The sequence below is a fragment of the Molossus molossus genome, unplaced genomic scaffold, assembly GCF_014108415.1.
Source record: "Molossus molossus isolate mMolMol1 unplaced genomic scaffold, mMolMol1.p scaffold_m16_p_7, whole genome shotgun sequence".
Classification (NCBI taxonomy): Eukaryota; Metazoa; Chordata; class Mammalia; order Chiroptera; family Molossidae; genus Molossus; species Molossus molossus.
The window spans coordinates 35,582,263-35,604,237 of NW_023425401.1; the positions used below are offsets into that span (position 1 = coordinate 35,582,263).

The 21,975-nt window shown below is 38.9% G+C and overlaps 1 pseudogene; it reads left to right on the forward strand.

Moving 5' to 3' along the window:
* Positions 1–15,872, forward strand: part of LOC118619611 — a 32,169-nt pseudogene extending 16,297 nt beyond the window's left edge.
* Positions 15,873–21,975: the final 6,103 nt, after the last annotated feature.

Consider the following 21,975-nt stretch of genomic DNA (forward strand, 5'->3'; position numbering starts at 1 on the left):
CAATCAGGGCACATACCTGGGTTGTGGGTTTGATCCCCGTATACAGGAGGCAACTGACTGATGTTTTTCTCTCACATAGATCTCTCTCTCTCTCTCTCTCTCTCTCTCTCTTCCTCTCTCTAAAATCAATAAACATATCTTTGGGTGAGGAATAAAAAAATTTAACAAAAGAAAGAAAGAAACCAACCTTCCCTACTATTCTTCCATGAGCAAACAAATAAACAAGCAAAAACACAAACAAACAAAACTATTTTCTTTCATAGAATTAGGCAGTGTTTAGATCTATTCGGTAGTATAGGAGTCCACCACCATAGATCATTCCCATTTCAATAACTTTCTAGTGTATGGCACACACAGGCTGTATCTACCCATAGGCAACACTGAGTGATGAGCTAGGAATTCATGAGGCAGATTAAGCAACTCTGATAAAGTAGAATGAGCGGCGAGAAAGTAAAATGACAAGTGACAAATTGGAAAAAAATATTTGGCACACATGTAACAAGCAAGGGCTACAAAGTACTAATATCAGAATGTAAAAATATAAAAGAGACTCTACAAATCGATCAGAAATGTCAAACAATCCAACAGAAAAATGAAACTAGGTTATTTGCTGTCAAGGCACAAAAGAAATTCAAAAGGTCAAGAACATATGAAAAGAATCTGAGCCTCATCAGGAATCAGGGAAATCCAAATGCAAGCAATGGAGGCTCACCGTTTTTGACTATCAAATTTCAAAAGTTAAAAAGACTGATAAATATCTAATGTCAAGAATTTTAAGAAATGAGTATTAACTGAATTATATTTATTTATTTATTTTATTGATTTTAGAGAGAAACATCAATGGGAGAGAACATTGATTGGCCGCCTCCTGCATACCCCGCATTGGGGATTTGGCACACAACCTGGGCATGTGCCTTGACTGGGACTTGAACCGGAGACATCTTGGTGCATGGGTCAGCACTCAACCACTGAGCCATATCGGCTGGGCTGAATTATATTTATAATATACGGCTGCATAATAAATTGCCAAAAACTTAGTTGGTTAAAGCCTCACTAATTTATTATCTCACAATTCTGTAGTACCGAGTCCAACGTGAGTTTCGCTTGGCTAAGGTCAAGGTGTTGGACTGGGCTGCATTCCTTCCTGGGGGTTCCCTGGAGGAAACACATCGCCATGTCCTATCATCTAGAGGACACAGCATATTTGGCATCCTTCATCCATCTTTAAAGCCAGCAATGTTGTGTCTCCCTGATCATTCTTCTCTAGGCACAGCTCCCTCTCTGACCACAGCTAGGAAAGATCCTCTGCTTTTTTGTTGTTGTTGTTGTTAATCCTCTCTGGAGGATATTTTCCCATCAAGTTTTAAATAGAGTGGAAGAGAGGAAGGGAGGGAGGAAGGGAGAGAGAGAGAGAGAGAGAGAGAGAGAGAGAGAGAGAGAGAGAGAGAGAGAGAGAGAGATGTGAGAGAGACACATCAATTGGTTGCCTCCACAATGGGGCCCAGGGATCTAATCTGCAACCCTAGTAGCAGCACTTGACCGGGTCCCCAGACCCTTTGTTCTGCCACTTTAACCGCTGAGCCAAACCGACCAGGGCAAGATCCTCTGCTCTTAAAGATTCATGTGATTAGTTTGGGCCCAATTGTATAATCCAGGATGTTTTCCCCATCTCAAGGTTCTTAACCTTGATCACATTTGCAAAGTCCCTTTTGCCAGGTAAGGTAACATAGTCATAGGTTCTCAGAATTGGGGCATGGACATCTTGGGAGGGGGCAGATCTGCCTCACACTATGGTAATCACATAGCCTACTTAGTGGACAGTTTGGTGGCATATGCGTACCACTGACATTTGGGTATTTATCCTACAGAAACACTTGCACATTGGCATAAAAATGTATGTCCAAAGATGTTTATTGCAACATCATATGTGAGAGCAAGAGATTAAAACAAATTAAATACCCTGCAGAAAGGCTTTTTTGGTAAATTACGATATGTCCATGTTGTATTACTTGGTAGCAGTTTAAAATACAGGTAGATCTCTATGTGCTGATATAAAAGGATCTCCAGAACATATGGTCATATGGTCAAATGAAAGAAAAGAAAGACAAAGGAAAGGAAAGAGAAAAAAAAGAAAAGAAGATAGAAGAAAATCCAAGTTGAATAAAATTTTAAATTTATAATTTAAGAATTTGGAAAATGTTTGCAGGGATCCCCACCAAATCTTTGAGAAGTAGAAAGCAATTGAAAGTAGGGGACAGGGGGGATATTCACTTTTTCCCTCTAGAGAGATAGATGATAGAGATAGAGATATATGAATATCTGTATCTATGTCTCTGTATATCTGTAATGTTTGACTTTTCACAGGAGTATATTCACATAGTCACTTAATACTTTTAAAATATTAAATTGCTTAAAATAACAAAGTGCACTGGATGCTAAGTCATGAGCACAGCTATGTGACTTGGGCTACTCTATCTCTCTAGGCTTAACTAGTTAACTAGTTTGTAAATTAATGGGATGAACACAGGACTCTAAATTCCAGCTCTAGATTTTATGAATGGATACACAGTAGCAGAAAACATTTTAACTCAATCTAGTAATAGTTTGGTTATTTGTGAAAAGAAAAATAGTAATTTCTTTACTGATTTTTAATATCATGTCCTAAATTTTCTGGAATGATCTTGAGTTTAAATAAAAGTTTTGATCCTGTAAGTATATTAGTACTTGTCAAATTGTATAGCTCAATTTGGATTCAGAAAATAGTATCTCCACAGGCATTTTAATACACTGTTGGGTGGTAATGTAAATTAGTACGTCCTTTCTGAAAAGCAAATCTCAACAGGCCAAAGCATTAAAGCAATTTAATCTTTAACAATTTAACCTAGTAATCCCAAGCAGTTTAAAACAGTTTAACCAGGTAATCCCATACCTATAACTTTATTCTAAGAAAAAAATTAGAAGCAATCTAAAGGTTCAAAAAGTAGGGAAATGGTTCAATAAATTAAGTTATATGTGCAGAGGACATTATTATAAAGCCATTGGAAATAAATATTAATAACACATGAAAATTTATGATCAAATATTGAGTAAAAATACCTAGAGATATACATATATATTTTCTGTCCACTATATAAGTTTTATGCATGAGCCTAAAATAAATGTTAGAAGGGAATGTACCCAAATGTTAATTAATAATGGTTAAATCTAGATTGTGATATTTAAATACTTTTAGGAAATTTTCAATTTTTCTAAGTAAACCAAAGTTGCTTTTATAATCATAAAATTTTAAATGATCTCTGTACTTAAAAATTATAATAAACTCTTTAAATAAAAAGTTTCACTGAGTTTATAGAAGAATCACTAATTCTCTTAATATTTGGAAAATCATCTCTTTTTCTTTCTTCTACTTCTTTTGGGTTTGTGCTCTAGTTTGTTAAAGTGGAAAGTTAATTTTTGATTTGAGATCTTTCTTTTAAAATATAGGTTTTTATTCATTAGATTCCACATATAAGTGAGATTATATCATATTTGTCTTTCTCTGACTGGCTTACTTCACTTAACGTAATCATCTCTAGGTTCATCCATGCTGTTGCAAAAAATTAGGGGGCTGGGTGAAAGAAGTTAAGGAATTAAAAATAACATGTATATATCACATTAAAAAATAAAATACAGGTCTTTAAAGCTATAAATTTTCTTCTAATCACTAATTTAGCTGCATCCCCCAAATTTTGATATGATGTATACTTTATCAAAGTACTTTCCACTTTTCCTTGTGATTTCTTCTTTGACTCATTGGTTATTTAGGAATATGCTTTTTAAATTTTTAAAATTTCCATATAATTATGAATTTTCCAAATTTCCTCCTGACATAAAAATTTAATTCCACTGTAGAGAATATACTTTGTATGTTTTCAGTCCTCTTAATATATTGAGACCTATTTTGTGGCTAATATATGGTCTATCCTGAAGACTGTTCCATGTGAATTTGAATTTGAGAAGATTGTGTGTTTTGCTGCTGTTGAATGGAGTGTCCTATAGATGTCTGATAGATCTAATGGGTTTATAGTGTTGGTCAAGTCTTCCATTTCCATATTGGTATTCTATCTATTCTATTCATTTTTGAAAGTGAGATATTGAAGTCTCCCACTATGATTACTGAGTTATTTCTTGCTTCAATTTTGTCAGTTTTTGCTGTAGGTACATTGGGATATTTTTATTAGATGCATATATATGTATAATTGCTGCTGTCCTCATAGATTGTGCATAAATTGACCCCTTTATCATACCATGCTTTTTAAAAATCTCTAGTAACAAATTTTGTCTTAAAGTCTATTTTTTTCTGATATTAATATAGCCACTCCAGGTTTCTATTGGTTATTCCTTACATGGTCTATTTTTTCCATCTTTTTCTCTTTCAACCTGTTTATATCCTTGAATATAAAGTGTATCTTTTTAAAATCTATTCTGGCAATCTCTGACCTTTAATTGTAGTGTTTAATCCATTTACATTTAATGTAATTACTGACAAATTAGAATTTATAGCTGCCATTTTAAAGGTTTTTTTATGTCTTATCTTTTTGTTCTTTGATTCCTTCATTACTGCCTTATTTGTGTTGAATAGCTATTTTCTAGTGTACCACTGTTATTTATTTTACTATGTTTGAAGGAGTTATTTTCTTAGTGGTTATCCTAAGGATTATAATTAACATCTTTTTTTTTAATTTATTAATTTTTGTTACAGATGATTCTTTTTCCCCCATTGACACCCTCCTCCCTAACCCCTCCCACTCCGTCCTCAGCTTTGTTGTCTATGTCCATCGATTATGCATACATGCATATAAGTTCTGTGGTTTATCCAACCCCCCACTTCTGAGGATTGTCAGTCTGTACCCTACTTCTATGACTCTGGGTCTATTTTGTTCATCAGTTTGTTTAGTTCATTATATTCCAGAAATAAGTGAGATCATGTGATATTTGTCTTTCTCTGCTTGGCTTGTTTCACTTAGGATAATACTTTCCAGTTCTCTCTATGTCTCAAAGGATAAGACACCTTTCTTACAGCTGCATAGTACTCCGTTGTGTATATGTACCACTGCTTTTTTATCCACTTATCTACTGATAGACACTTGGGCTGTTTCCAGATCTTAGCTATTGTAAATAGTGCTGCTATGAACATAGGGGTACATATATCCTTTCTGATTGATGTTTCAGGCTTCTTAGGGTATATTCCTAGAAGTGGGATCATTAGGTCAAATGGAAGTTCAATTTTTAATATTTTGGGGTAACACCATAGTGTTTTCCATAGTGGCTGCACCAGTCCGCATTCCCACCAGCAGTGTACTAGAGTCCCCTTTTCTCCACACCCTCGCCAGCACTTGTTTGATGATTTGTTGATGGCGGCCATTCTGACAGGTGTGTAGGGATACCTCATTGTTGTTTTAATTTGCATCTCTCTGATGTATAATTAACATCTTAATTTAAAATAATCTAGTTTGAATTAATACCAATTTAATTTTAATAACACAAAAATTTTGCTTCAGTATAGCTCCATTTCAGCTGTCCACCTTTCCTGTGTTAGGACAGTCTTTGAGGGTATGTTTATTGCCTCATTTCTACTAGTGAGCACTGATTATGTCTCACTCTAAGTAATGGGCATGTCCTAAAGAATTTCTAATGTCTAGATAGGAATGAAATGAAGGTGTGAAGTAACCAGTTTGTCTATTTAATCAGGGGACTTGGAAGCTCTAGTCTACATAGAAGTTTTTGAAGGAGGTATCCCCATTCACTGAGCTTTCTTAGCTTTCATTTGGTAGCTCATAGAGTGATTTTATGTGAAACTGAAAAAAAAAAAAAAAGTAAAACTGTTTCCCACAGTGTTTTAAACAAGGTATAATGCATTTTCAGACAGAAAAGGCTATGGGGAGATTTCCTGAAAAGCTTAAAGGTGAGATTTTCCATTTCTTTATGAGATTCTTTAAGCAATGACTTGAAGGTGGCAGCAGCAGGCTCGCTCTTGCTAGTTATGAGCACATTGTAACTCCTAAGGGGAGAGAGGTAAATGAGCATTCCAGGACCTGCAAAATGGAAAAGAAAAAAAAGTGTGTAATTTGTGTGTCACAGAAACCATTATTCTCCAAGTTCTACCATCAGGAAGTGAGAAAGGCAGATCACACTCTATAGACACACAGATTTATACAATATATAACACAGCACTTTGTACTGCAATAATATTTGGCCATGGGCTGAAATAGAATAAATGGTTGACATATAGTAGCTTCTTATAAACCACGTGTATCAGTTTGTTTTAAAATAGCTTGGTGTTGGTGTTAGGCAGGTCTGAACTTGAGTCACGGTGCTGTCACTTACTCCCAGTGTGATTTGGTGCCTCATCTCTTAATTATTTGATCTCTCTATGCCTCAGTTTCCTCAACTGAAAAATAGAATTAAATTTTGTACCCACCTCAAAGAGCAAATGAGATAAGGAATCAATATGATTAGGTACAGCTCATAATATGGATATTAACAAAAAATAGTCATAGCAACTGTTTTGCATACTTGCTACATGCAAACCAATGTGCTGGCCTAAAGACAAATGGCAAATGGAATATACTGAACCTACTCTACTCAAATATGCTTCAAGATAAGTGTGAGAACTGAGGAATAATGACATACAGTATGCTGATGCAGATCAAAGCAAATCTCAGTGGAATTTTTAGGGGAATTAGGGGCAATAAGATTAAAGAAGAAATAGAACTGGAGTTGGAATGTGTCTAGTTACCAGTTTTCAACATACTAATGAATAGAAAATAACTTCACTGTACTTTACTTTCTTTAATACTCTAAAGAAATTCTATTGGTATCAGCTGGTCTTTTAGGTCAACAATGGATTACCTTCATTTTTTTCACAACAAAAGTTTCTTTGAAATTATATGTAAAAATATTTGTAAATTGTTTTTTTTGTTTGTTTGTTTGTTTTATCCTCACCCGAGGACATTTTCCCATTTTTTTGTTCAGGTAGAGTGGGAGGGAGAGAGAGGAACAGAGAGAGAGAGAGAAACATCGATGTGAAAGGGACACATCGAGTGGCTGCCACCCGCACGACTGACCAGGGCCGGGACAAACTGCAACCGCGGTACATGCCCTTAGCGGGAACCGAACCCGGGTCTCTCAGGACCACAGGTCGACGCTCTAACCGCTGAGCCAAACTGGCCAGGGCTGTAAATTGTTTTAAATGGTCCTGAATAAGTTTTGTGCTTTCTAGTCATACGTTGTTCATTTCACTCCCTCCTTAAAATATTTTCCCATTTCTTCTCTGTCAACTCAAATCCTATGCGGTCTTTCAAGCTCACCACCAATACCACTTCTCTGACCTTTCCCTAAGGTCATCCCCATCCTAGCTTTTCCCACTCATGTGAATTACTATAGGATGTGCATTTAATTATAAAAAAATTCAACAAGCAACTATTGGCCAATTATAATATAATAAGCCAGGCACTGGAATTGGTGCTGGAGACACAGAAATGAACAAGGCGGTCCCTACCTCCCTCTCAGGGAAAGTAGAGTCCAGTGGCAGGAGACAGACATACTAAAAAATCATTACTTCAAGAAATATTTTTATAAAACGAAGGGCACATTTATACAGAAATACTTCCTCAGAAAGAAAACAAACCACTCATTAATCTGTCTTTTTGATAAATCTGGGTTTTCATCTAGCATAGTGCTCAGCCAAGTTTTTAATTTTTTTCCCCACAAGTAGAAAAGTGGTCATTGAAAAGTGTTTGCTTTTTGTCTCTGTTTTTTAATTTCTGTCTCTATAGTTAGAGGAAAATCAACTTTATAGAAGACTTCTGCCTTTATTATGAGAAAACCACAAAGGTAAAGCCAAAATTCTACTCTGGGACTGGGCACTAAGGATAGTAAGTCAAACTACTTTGCATAAGATGTAAATGTCTGACTTTACCATGGAAAGAGCTATATCTTATATCAATGAGTTTTCACCACAATAATAGTGTATAACAAGCAGCCTCAAGATGCAGAGACTGAAGATAATTGTTGTATTTTCACAGATCTGAGAGTCAGCAGGGCTGGTTTGATTCACATTGCAGGTCTGCAGGTCTGGGTTTGCTCGACATGACTGACCGTCATCTCCCTGGTCCCAGTGGGCTATTGAGGACACAGCCTCTCAGTGATGGCATAAGCATATCCAGGGCAAGTCCAACCACATAAGCATGTTTCAAGCAGGTTTTTGTATCACAGCTGCTAACACCTTACCCGCCAAAGCAAAATACATGGCCAAACCCAAAGTCAAGAGGCAAGGAAGCACACTTTGCCTTTCATAGGAGAAAAGGCAGAACTAAAAGGCAAAGGGTGTGGATAAAGGAAATGATGAAGAGCTGGGTCCAATAACTCATCCTGTAGACACCTCCAGAAAGATATGGATTGAAATCTGTTTGAAACTTGAGAGAAAGACTTGGGGTTCGGAGTTCCTGTGGTAGATCAGAGAAAGGAGCTGTTTGAGCGATGTAGAGAAGACATGCCTAGAGCAGAATGTAAACAATCCTCACAATGTAGGAACAGGTGGGGACCAACGAAGCATTGGCTGAGGCCTTTTCGCTATATCCAAGTTCCTTAGTAGAGTTTGTTAAATGTTCCTGCTTGATATTAGCTGGGTTTGGGGACCTTAAGACAGGCCCATGAGCAAAACAAAGTCAGGAACATCGAATAGACAAGCATCTTTTGGAATGATTGTAGAAGTCATCTACAATAAGAAGCCTGGTCACTAATAGGGGACATAGAGTTTTCTCTTTGAGATATCACAGTTGAGTAATAACTGTGATGCGGGATATAAATAGGGTTTGCCTAATTCAAGCAGCTTTGCCAGTGATATTATTAATTATAACTCATCTGTTTTAGATTAGACTAAGTTTTAGTCACTTCCTGGACTTCTGGGCCCAAATTCATCTATTTGGATAGAAGAGTAACATTTCCCTGTAGGCTTAAGTTACACATCTCATGATCACATGTATCTCTTATCATTTACTCATTTCGTAAATATGAAACCCAAGCTATACACAAGATAAACAACTATGAAAGACTAACTTTCTAATTTCAAATTATCAATCCAAATGAGGTGAGAACACTGTAAGACAGAAGATGCAAAGTCTAAAAATGTTTTGGAGAGACGGAGGTATTATTCAATGAAAATCTTGATCTATAAAAGTCTAAAACAAACCTGATTATAGTAACAAATCCCTTAAAAATTTTTTTTATTAATTTATTTTTGTTACAAATGCTTCTTCTTTTCCCCCCATTGACACTCTCTTCCTGATCCCCCCACCCCACCTCCCGCCCCATCCCCAGCATTGTTGTCTATGTCCATGGTTACACATGCATGCATATAAGTTCTGTGATTTATTTCTTCCCTTTCCTTCCTCCCCCTCTTCTGAGATTTGTCAGTCTGTACCCTACTTCTATGTCTCTGGGTATATTTTGTTCATCAGCTTGTTGTGCTCATTATATTCCACAAATAAGTGAGATCATGTGATATTTATCTCTCTTTGATTGGCTTGTTTCACTTAGGATAATACTCTCCAGGTCCCTCCATGTCGTCTCAAAGGATAAGAGATATTTCTTTCTTTTTTTTTTTATCCTCACCCGAGGACATTTTTCCATTTTTTATTCAGATAGAGCGGGAAGGAGAGAGTGGAAGAGAAACAGTGACGTGAAAGAGACACATCAAGTGGCCGCCACCCACACAACCCAACCAGGGCCAGGGACAAACCACAGCCAAGGCACATGCCCTTAGCGGGAACCGAACCCAGGTCTCTGTGGACCGCAGGCTGATGCTCTACCGCTGAGCCAAACTGGCCAGGGCAAGATATTTCTTTCTTACAGCTGCATAGTATTCCATTGTGTATAGGTACCACAGCTTTTTTATCCACTCATCTACTGATGAGCACTTGGGCTGTTTCCGGATCTCCCTTAATGTTTTTAATTGGACCATGAAAATTAGTAAGTATCTGATTCAACAAAATAATTATTATCTAAGTGTTGGAATCCATCATATAACTCCAAAAGAATACACACACACACACACACACACACGTACACACACACACACACACCATAAGGTACACAAAAGCTCCACCTTCCTTTCCGTTCAGTTGGTTGAGGGAGGAGACATACAAATTACTGAGCAAACACATCAATTGAACAAATGCATCTTAGAAAAACCTAATTGCTACAAAGAAAGTAAAGAAGGATGTGAAGATGAGCGTGATGCGGAGAGCTGCTTTCTGTTGGGTTGCCAGGGAAGGCCTCTCTGAGGAGGTGTCTTTGACTTGTGACCTAATTGGAGCTGATTGTGCAAAGGTCGTCTGGGTCGAGAGTGCTATGAGCAGTGGGAACAGAGACTGCAAAGGCTCCTCAGCGGGTATGACAGCAAAAAGAAACACGAACCTTTACCATTTCTTTCTTTTACTCCTTGCTTAGTTTAATAAAGTCAGTTTTTAATCACTCATAATAATGGAGAGGGCCAATGACTCTGTTAGCCCAAGACTCGTTATGTTTATTAGGATTTCTAGATGTGCAGTCGATTTTATGTGTCTGACAGTTTGGAAATTTAATACAATTTTTTAAAAAGAATGAAACTGCAGCATGAGGTGTCCACTCTGAAAAAATGAAGAAGCTTTTCAGCTATTGTATTTAGTTTACTCTCCTTTTTTTTTGTTTTCTTTTTTAAAAAATTATTCTTTAATGACAATTTACATTCAATATTATTTTGTATTAGTTTCAGGTGGACAGTATAGTTGTTAGACAATCATATTTTATAAAGTGATCTCCCCTCAATATTTCAAGTACCCACTTGGCACCATATGTAGTTATTACAATATTATTGACTATATTCCCTATACTGTACTTTGCATACCATGACTATTTCGTAACTATCGGTTTATACATCTTTAAAAAAAAAATCTTTGGACTGTTGTATTACAGATGATCCTCCTTTTTTCCCCATTGATCCCCTCCTCACACCCCTCTCCTGCCTTCCCCACACTACTGTCTGTGTTCATTGACTATCCACGTATGCATATAAGTTCTTTGGTTTATCTCTTCCCTCTCCCCCCCCCAACCCCTCCCCTTTGCAGTTTGTCAGTTTGTCCCCTACTTCCTTGTCTCTGGATCTATTTTGATTGTCAGCTTACTTTATTCATTATATTCCATAAATAAGTGAGATCATGTGGTACTTGTCTTTCTGTGACTGGCTTATTTCACTTAGCATAATACTCTCCAGGTCCCTCCATGTAGGCTCAGAGGGTAAGAGATCTCTCTTACAGGTGCATAGTACTCCATTGTGTAAATGCACCACAACTTTTTTATCCATTCGTCTACTCATGGGCACTTGGGCTGTTTCCAGATCTTGGGCAGTTTCCAGATCTTGGACAGTTTACCCTCTTCCTTCATAGATTTGTACTTCACACTGGGGCTGGACAAAATCACCTCTTCACCCAGAAAAAACAGCCCCAGCAGCAACCTTCCCTCCTTCGCTTTTTTCTCTAAACTTGCTGTTCAGAGCAGTTTTCTAAAGAATCCCCAGGGCTGGCAGGAAGAAGTTATTAGAGGAAAGTTTAAAAACAACAACAAAAACAGGAATGCTAACTTATCCCAAATCTTCTCATCCAGCTTCTGTAGGACTACAGGCTGCCAGAGGAGCTTCCAGCAGGAGTAGAGGCACTCTTTTTTTTTATTTTTTTAAATTCTATTTTTAAGTAGAAAATGGCCTACAGCTTGAGTTGATTTTTGCCCTTGCCTAGTGATTAGAGCTGAAAGATCCGCACTATGGGGCCACAGAGCAGACCCTACACATTATTTCCAGTGTGAAAGGACTTCCACCTAAAATTGAACAGGAGGATGTAAAATGGAGACTCTCACACATGTGCCCTCAGAAAAATGCAACTTAAGAATCAAAAGACTGCCTGGCCAGTGTGGCTCAGTGGATTAAGCGGTGTCCCATGGACTCACAGGTCCTGGTTGGATTCCCCATCAGGGCACATGCCCTAGTTTTGGGCTTTATCCCCAGTAGGGGGCGTGCAGGAGGCAGCCAATTGATGTTTCTCTCTCACATTGATGTTTCTATCCCTCTCTAAAAAGTCAATACAAACATATTTTTAAAAAGAAGAAGAAGAAGAATTGAGAAACCTACAGAAAACCAGAACTTATCTCCTGACCAATGAACATTTGCCAAGAATCTCTTCCCCATCCTAAAGCCAATGAACTTACTGCTTGGATTCTGGCTGCACTTTTTCCCTTTGCCTTCCTTGCCCACAGATTACAGCCCACCCCAAACTTTCTCACTTGTAGTTTGCTACAATATGGGTTTCCAGAACTGAAATTCCACTGCTATTACTAAACAAACTCAATTTCTGGTAAATCGAGCTTGCCTCAATTTCCCTCTTTATTTAGATTGACACTAGACAACTGATTTTAACTTGTATCTATAGCACAGTACCTTGTACAAAATAGGCATTCTACAAATATTTATTGAAGTAATGAATGGTTAATTGACTCCATAATTCTATAGGTCAGTGAAAAAATGCTCAAATAAAAACATAGACAATAATAAATAGCCCCAATGTTTTCTTTGTTCAAGATTTATTTTTGCTATCCAAGTTTCTGTCTTACAGTATACCAAATTTCCTGGTTCCATCCCTTTCTATTTAGGGCCAACTCCATTAAGATAAAACAGGAGGTTTAAATGAAAACATGTTAAAAGAAAATCCACAGCAGTCTTTTAAATTTGATTTTTCAATTACAGTTAGAAAATTCGTAGCACTTTAAAGAAAAGGAAAAAAGTTCTTCCTTCAGCAAGCAAACGTTTTAAGAATGTTCATTGGAACAAATTTTGTATTGCAATCTTTTGTCACATTGTAAAATACTTGCTAACCAACTACAGGGGTTCTATTGCTGAGGAGGCATTGTTGTGGCAAATTACAGGTGAAAAAACAATGGTTGTATTCTTTTGTTTAAGGGAACTGACTTGACTCTTGCATATGGAAAAAAATGACAGCTTCTAAAAACTGTTATGTATACCTTAAAACTGAGCAAAATTTGCCCTGGCCAGTTTGGCTCAGCGGTTAAAGCGTCGGCCTGCGGTCCGGAGAGACCCGGGTTCGGTTCCCGCTAAGGGCATGTACTTCGGTTGCAGTTTGTCCCCGGCCCTGGTTGGTCGAGCGGGTGGCAGCCACTCGATGTGTCCCTTCACGTCGATGTTTTTTTCTCTCTCTCTCCCTCCCACTCTATCTGTACAAAAAATGGAAAAATATCCTCAGGTGAGGATAAAAAAAAAAAAAAACTGAGCAAAATTTATAATTTACCATTCTCATTGATAGATTCATTGACTCTGTAAAGAACATGCATAATCTTCATGTTAGATTTTATTAAGTTTTGAAGACTTGGTTTTACACCAGATCTGCTAATTGCAGTTCAATTACATTAGAATTCTATAGCCGATTTACTCCTGATTCAAGAAAATTACTCAATTTTCAGAAATTTGTGAATCTGTTGTAAAAACACTCATTATTATAAGTAAAATTATGTGAACTTACGGTTAAGTAAAAAATGGAACAGAGGTAATAAATACTCAAAACTCATCATTTCCTAGTGATTTTACTACATCTTACTATTATGCGTGTTCTCAAGGTTATTTACATCTGTCTGTCCGTATGGAGGAAATAGGAAATATACATAATGGGATACTACTGAGAAGCTTTTTCCAACTTCATGTTCAGTGATGTCACGTTGAAATTGGCCATGGCAGGCATATTTACTCCATAAAAATTAGAGGACACTGAAAACCGGGGCTTGATTTACTGTTTTCTTGATTGTCCAGACAAGGAAAGTGATGGAGAAATAATAATAATAATAATAATAATATAAAATAAACTTAAAAGTGGGTCCAATAAATATATTGGTGAGCCAGTTGTTAGAATACCACTGTAACTAAGGATTGGAGACTTTCAGATGCATTAACCCAGAAGTCCCACCCCATGTGTTAGGTTCCCTTCTCTAACAATGGAGGTCCTGACCTTGAGATAGAGGATCACCCTTGGTTGGGAGTTTAATATTCTTTGGAGTTTGTTTTCTCTTGCAATTAAGTCTTAGGTCCTTGATAAACCCTGTTGGGCAGGGGAAACAAAAGAAAAAATAAACAAATGGGACAACATCAAACTAAAAAGCTTTTGCACAGCAAAAGAAATCATCAACAAAATGAAAAGGTAACATTTTTATATAACTATATCTATATCTATATATCTATATCTATCTATATCTATATCTATATCTATATCTATATCTATATCTATCTAATCTATCACATAAAACAGACAACGGTGTGTTGACAGCCAGAGGGAAGGGGGCTGAGGGTAGCTGGAGGTGGGCAAAGGGGGGATAAAGGAGACAAAAATAGACTGCGCTTGGGGGATGGGTGCACGATGCAGTGTGCAGATGATGTTTTGCTGAGTTGTACATTTGACCTGTATGGTTTTGTGAACCAATGTAACTCCAATAAATTCAATTGTATATATATATGTAAAGTACTTCTTCTACTTGCCTTTAATGCCCCCCCCCCCCAAATAAAACAGCTGCTCCACGGAATGGGAGAAGGTACTCTGCTCAGTTCCCCACCCGCCGCTCCTGTCCCATCCTGCCCCAACCCTCTCGCCATTAAATGATGAAGTAATTTTTCTCAACCTAGGAAATCAACTGGGAAAGAAACTGGTAGGGACTGATGAAAGCAGATGGGGAGAACATGAGTGTAAGTGGCCGTGGAGCAGTGTGCGCACACGTGGCGGGGTCCTGGGAGGCCCTTTGCTTCCCTGTTCCTAGGAACCCACTTCCCGCAGCAAACCCTCGGGCCAGGTCCTCCGGCCCAGGCTCAGGCTCCTCCACCAAGGCAGGTGTTCGCTCAGGGCTGCCCCCCTGTCCCCTGCCTGGGTTAGCATGCCTGCACACCTGAAACGGATCTCCCTAGATCCTTTCCAATCTGTTTTTCCCACCAGATCAGCAGTGCCTGAGCCCAGGCTCCGGAGGTGGGGTGGGGAGAAGTCGCAGCACAGTTTGAGTCCCAGTGTCAATGAAAAACCATTTCAGATCCGAGGGAAAGAGGAACGCTTCCCTGTCTTGGTCGTGCGGTGAGTGCACCGTGCGGTTTCCTCCGTCAGAAAACAGGCACTTCCAACATGTAACTACAGGCCTGGTCACTTACAGGGGTCAGGTAGCTGGTGCCCTTTCTAACACACCCATGTGCCTTCCATTTCACGGCTACCCCCCGACCCATGCCCATTCCGACCCACCACCCTCCACGCTCCAGTTCGCAAATGAAAGCATTTCTGCTGGGAGCGATCTATCCCACTGATGACAGGGCTTCGCCGCAGGAGCTCAGGTAGCCGAATAGCCAGATGGTTGTCATAATTCTTCATTTTACATGGCAGTGTGTCTGGCTATCCTTTCTCGTCTCTCCATCATCGAAACATTTTGACTCAGCCTCTGCAAAGGATGGAAAGCCGAAGCTCCAAGTAGGGTGTTTCAGCCCAAAGTTTGGAATCACATTTGAATTCAGACACCAAGCTTTCGAAACAAATATTGACTATTGACGGCAGTAAGAAGATTAACATGCCTTTAAAATGTTTGCTTTTTCTCTGTGAATAGACTTATTTACTAAAGTTTTTGAGCAGATATTTATTGAACACCTACTATGTGCCAGACATTTTTCTCAGTTCTTGGTATATTTCAGTGACCAAAATGAAGACCTCAGCACCATAAGAGCTTATATTTTAGATGGGAATGCTGATAATAAACGCAAACATAATAAATAAGTACATTTCACAGCTTGTTAGAAGCTTTCCATATGATACAGGGAGAAAAAGAATGAGAAAACACAGTGAGAGGGATCAGAACAGGTATTGGGGTAAAATATAAAGTGGGGTGAACAGGGCAGGCTTTATGGAGAAGGCAACATTCACATAAAGACTAGAAGAGCTTTTCAGGCTAAAGTAACAGCCCGTACAAAGGCCCTGAGCTGGGTCCTGGCCGGTTTGGCTCAGCAGTTGGAGCGTCGGTCTGCAGTACAGAGAGATCCGGGTTCGGTTCCCGCTAAGGGCATGTACCTCGGCTGCAGTTTGTCCCCGGCCCTGGTTGGTCGTGCGGGTGGCAGCCACTCAATGTGTCCCTTCACATCGATGTTTCTCTCTCTCTCTCTCCCTCTCTCTCCCTCCCGCTCTATCTGAACGAAAAATGTCCTCGGGTGAGGATTTAAAAAAAAACAAAAAAAACAAAGGCCCTGAGCTGGGAGTTTGAGGAACAGCAGGAGACCGATGTGGCTGGGGTGGAGTGTATTCGGGGAGATGGGAAGAAGCCGCAGACTGGGGTCATAACACACTGTAAGGGGTTGGGTTTCCCTCCGAGTCAGCTGGGAAACCACTAGAAAATTCTGAGCAGAGGTTGGAGTCTGATCAGATTAGATTTAGAAGGGTCATTCTGGCTGCTGTGCTGAGAATAGGTGGTACTGAGAAATGGTCGAGTTCTGGGTGTACGACGAAGGTAGAGGAAGAAATGTCCTGAGGGGTCGGATGGAGGAGGTGAGGCGAAGCTACGAGTCAAGATGACGCCGAAGTTGTGGCCTGAGCCCAGGAAGGTGGCGTTGCCGTCAGCCGAGATGGAGACCTCTGTGGGAGGTGCTGGTGTAGCCATATCAGGAGTGCAGCTTCGCTTTGTTTGTTTTTAAAATCCTCACCTGAGGATATTTTTTCCATTGATGTTTGAGTGAAAGGGAGGGAGTGTAGGAAGGAAGGAGGGAGAGAGGAACATTGATGTGAGAGAGACACATTAATCAGTTGCCTCTCACACGCGCCCCGACAGGGGCCAGGGAACAAACCCGAAACCCAGGTATGTGCCGTTGACTGGGAATTGAACCCGCAACCCTCCAGTGTGGCCAACGCTCTAACCACTGAACCACACCGGCCAGGGCAGGAGTTCAGGTTTCGGTATGTTCAACGTGAGACAACCACATGAAGATAGGGTAGGTAACTACAGTGAGGCAGCAATCGGATTGGAGAGGACGTAGGAGAGAATGAAAGAATTGGAACTGGTAAGTAGAGACATTCCTGCCCACAAATTTTGCTGCAAAGAACTCAAAGAAATGGAGTGAAAACTTGTAGGGAACAGTGGAAGAACAGCAGCATGTTTATCTGCTACTGGAAATGATCTGGTAAGAATAACCACCTTGATAACGTAAGACAGAAAGGATGATTACTAGAAGAGTCAGGTGAGGAAGGGTGGGCTCCCGAGCACAGGTGAGGCGCTGGCTTTAGCCAGGAGCACGGAGACCTCGCGTGTTCGCAGGTGGGACAATAGCACGCGTGGGGGCGAATGTGAGTTTGGAGATGTGACTGTAAGAGTCGGTGGAAGTTCTCTTCTAATTGCTTCCATTTTCTCAGTAAATAGGATGCAGTATCATCAGCTGATGATAAAGATGGGAGGAGGAGATATTGGAGGTTTGAGTAGAGAGAACTAGGTCTCAAATAGTGAATAGGCTAGTGAGAGGACTAGAAAGGCATAGAATGGCTACCATGACCACTAAGGGTTCATTGAGTGTGTGCTTATGAATTTAAAGTGATGCCAATCAGCACGGTTGCGTTGTTCACAGGCCATGATAAGTCACCCAGGTGTAAGGACCCTGCAGAGTTGGATTTCAGCAGCATTGTGGTTGTGCCAAACAAACGTGACAACGCAGAATGGCAAGGAAACTGAAGGTGTGAACTGTTGAGAGTGATTGTTGTACATGGAATTCAGCTGGGCAAAGGGGACCAGGATGTGAAGGAAGAGAGTGAAAAGGTGGTGGAGTTGAAGATCCCGGGTGAAATAATTACAGTCAGAATACAAGAGGAATGACCCAGAAAGTCAGGGAATGTTGGTCAGAGCGGGATACACGTCATTCTGAGAGTGGGAATGACACGCTCTTCAGGTCTGACCTTGGGAGTGGGTGACTATAGAGGGGAGGACACCACTACTAGGGATCTAACAACCCAAGTATCATTACAGCCCTGGCCAGTTTGGCTCAGCAGTTGGAGCATCAGCCTGCGAATCAGAGAGTCCCAGGGTTCGGTTCCCGATAGGGGCATGTACAAAAAAAAAAAAAAAAAAAAAGATCATTCATTACATATTGAAATAATAAAGAAAAGCAAGTCCCAAGTGGCAAATTTAGGTAAACAAAGTCATGGTACAATGAAATATTATGCAGTTGTTAAAAACAGAATTTAGGCCCTGGCCAGTGTGCCAAGTGGTTAGAGCATTGGCTCATATACAGAAGGGTCACAGGTTTGATTCCTAGTCAAGGGCACCGACCTGGGTTGCAGGTTCTATCCCCTCGCCCTTGTCAGGGCACATGTGGGAGGCAATCAATCCATGTGTCTCTCTAACATCTCTCTCTTTCCCCCTCCCCTCCACTCTATCTAAAAATCAATGGAAACATATTCTTGAGTGAGGATTAAATATCTATCTATCATCTATCTATCTATCTATCTATCTTCGGGTGAGGATTAACAAAAAAGCAATCTAGGAAAAATATTTAAAGATATGAAGAAATGATGAAAGGAGGCTAAGGAAGGGGTAATCCAAGATATATAATTTTACATGTAGTACAATGTCATTACTCTAAAATATATCTTTATGCATAGAAAAAAGACTAGAAGGAGACAAAACAAAATGTCAATGGAATTTATCTCTATGCAAAATTTATATTTTCTTTGTATATACTGTGACTTTTCTAAATTTCCTATAAAAAACAAAAAAAGATTAACAAAAAGCAACAAAAGCAAGCACACATTATAATTCTAATGCATTATATTTCTTAAGAGCACTTTTCAAAATAAAAAATAATTAGTCACAGCTCTCAGATTTCCCACTGTCTTCTAGATGATAGCTTACATAGGTTAAGTGAAATATGACACAATTTTGTGACTAAAGTTTCCATTTGTTTTCATCTTCAGAGGATTTTTTTATATAATAGATTTTTTTTTCCCAGTCAATTGGGACTCTGGGAATTTGCTTTTCTGTCCAAAAGTTTTATAAATGGATGTTCAAATTTGAAATGATCTATCCTTCTGGACAGGACACATGCTTTTTACAGACGATATGGGGACACGGCAGCTATATTTCTAGAGCTCTGAGCATGTAGACCTGGCGTGGAGAACCAGGGTGGTTATAACTCAGATCACTTCTGTAGGGCTGCTGGCGCTCAGGGCTGGACCGGAAACAAGGCTTCCAATGGGGGGGGGGGGGGGGGGTCTCTGGTCCTTAGTAAGGCATGTTGTGTCTGGGCATCTTTAAATAAATGCAGTTAATCTTAAATTTGTTATTAAGTCTGGCTTGAAGTAAAAGCAAAGACACATACACACACACACACGCTTTTCTCTCCCCAGAAACGAACAAATGTCTGTGTTTGGGACCCTAGTGGTTGTCTTAGGTTGTTTCATTTTTACTTCTAGCTTTTCCCAAAGAATTTTTTCCTAATCTTTTAAGGGAAACTACAGGGGAAAAGAAAAAGACCTTCTTTGGGCTCTCAGTAGAACAGATTTCTCCCAGTCCTCATCTCTAACACCCTGGGTAGTCTTATGTTGAAAACAGTGGAATAGATTAGGGAAGATATTATAAGAAAAGATTTAGGGTCCAGCCATTTCAGAAGACATTAATCTTATACTGATCTAGCTTGAGCAAGAAATCTCATTCATCATTTTAAAGATTTATTTTATTTTGAATATGTAAGGTTAAAGAGGAAAACTTTTAAAGCCATTTACAATACAGTTGACAAAAGGAAACTAAAAAGAAAAGGTGATTGAACTTGAACCATCAAAAGTTTGTGTCTGAGCTTCTCTGCAGAAGTTTCCACAGGTAATTTTGAGAGGAAAAAACATTTTCTAAAAACTGAAAAAATACCTGTTTTAAACATTTCATAAGTCTTGAAGATCTAGATTCACATTGCTATTTCCTTGTAAAATCTCTCACACCCTTGTCCAAAAACCTGGTGTCGACACCAGGCCGGGGAGGGTGGTGGGGATGCTCAGGGTGAAAGATGGCCCAGATCCCATCTGTCCTTCCTCCAACCCAAACACAAAGCCAAGGCAAGTGAAAAAGAAAACCCCTATTTCTACATTAATTTTGATTTAGATCTTCTATTCAGAAATGTAAGTTTGAAGTGTCTAGGCAACTTGCAGCCCTTCTCATAGTAATTTTACTTTTTTCATCCTGTTTTTAAGCAGCATGAAAGGAGGAAAGAACTAAGAGAGAGATAATCTGCAACCTAATCTTGCAGACTCAAGTCACATGACTTACCCAAGGTCATGAGGTGACTAGGAACCCCTAAATCAAGACACCAAATTGGGTTCTCTTGTGAGCATATATCTACAGTATAGATTCTCTCCTTCACACACACACTCACGCGTGCACACACACACACACACACACACACACACAGAGTTTCAAAATCTTCAAATAGCTCTATATTAAGGATTAAAAGAAGCACAAACTTGGTTATAGTTACTGGTTCAATCATATATCTACCATAAACTGGAATTTCTTCTTATTTGAATGTAACATTTCAATTGCATGAGTTCAGAGAGTTTGTATTCTGAACAATCCGAAATGTACAAATGCTTCAAAATCATGTGTTAAGTAGAAAAACTTGTCCTTGGTATAGTAACACTAAATTTTTCTTCCTGTTCAAGTCCATGAAATTCTATTGATGCTAAATGGAGTAAAAACTTGGTTGTGCAATACAAAATTGCCAAGAAATTCTGGCCAACATGTTCTAAGATAAATGGAAGTTTGTACAACCTATGTAATTTTGGCAAAAACATAATTTTAAGTTAAAAAAAAATATATAATTATATAAAAAGAGCTATTGGTTAAAAACTAAAATAACAATAATAACAAATATTCACTATGTCGTTATTATGTGCCAGACACTGTGCCTAGTATTTTACATACATTATCTCATTTAATACTTCCAACAACCCCATGGCGAGAGCTGCTGTTCTAGATGAGGGAACTGGAAAAATTACGAAATTTGTCAAGATAACAGCCTACCAAGTAGTAGAGTTGAGATTGGAAGCAGGCAGTCTTAACCATTCCTTCAAATAGATAGCATAGGACAGTTACGAGTAAATTAGAAAAGTATGCTTTTGTGTGAATTCAGTTCTAGTTAAATGGGCTCTATGTAACTGATGGTTGATACTATGATTAGTACCATACATGCTTTGGAAATGGTGCTTGTCAAGCATGGAAAAGTAAAATATCTGTGCTTGTTCTTCTGTCCCCAAGACTAATTTTCAAAAATTCAATGAACATGTTAAGATCGTAATAATGAAAAAATAATAATTACATAATCAAACCATTAGGTTAAGAGTCTACATGAGCATGACATACCAATTTTCCAAAGTGATGGTAGAAATTAATGGGTTGATGAACTTTAACCACTGCATTAAAACAACCCAACATGCCCTTGTAAATCATTGTTGAACTCATTACTTATTACAGATTGTCCTTCTCATTATCACGCCACGTGCAAAATCTTGACAAGATTTGCCTGACAACCAAACCGACTCTTACAACTCAAACAGCACGTTTCTCTGGTGAGTCAGCCCACTGCAGGTGTTTTTCTATCACAATGAATAATTACATCAAACAAAGACAAGAAATATTCTAAAGATGACAAAACCACACATCTGAAATCTGTATTTTCTACCTCTTGGGAAATTAAATCTACAAGTAGAGGGACTTCAGTGCCCAATTTCTTGGGGCCATTCCAGGTTTATAAAGAAAGATTGTTTCTCTGCGAGCCCAGAGATTGCAATAATATAGGAAATTAAACTATATTTACAGACTGGACACCAGCACACCAGCATGCTTTCTCAGCTCTCTGAA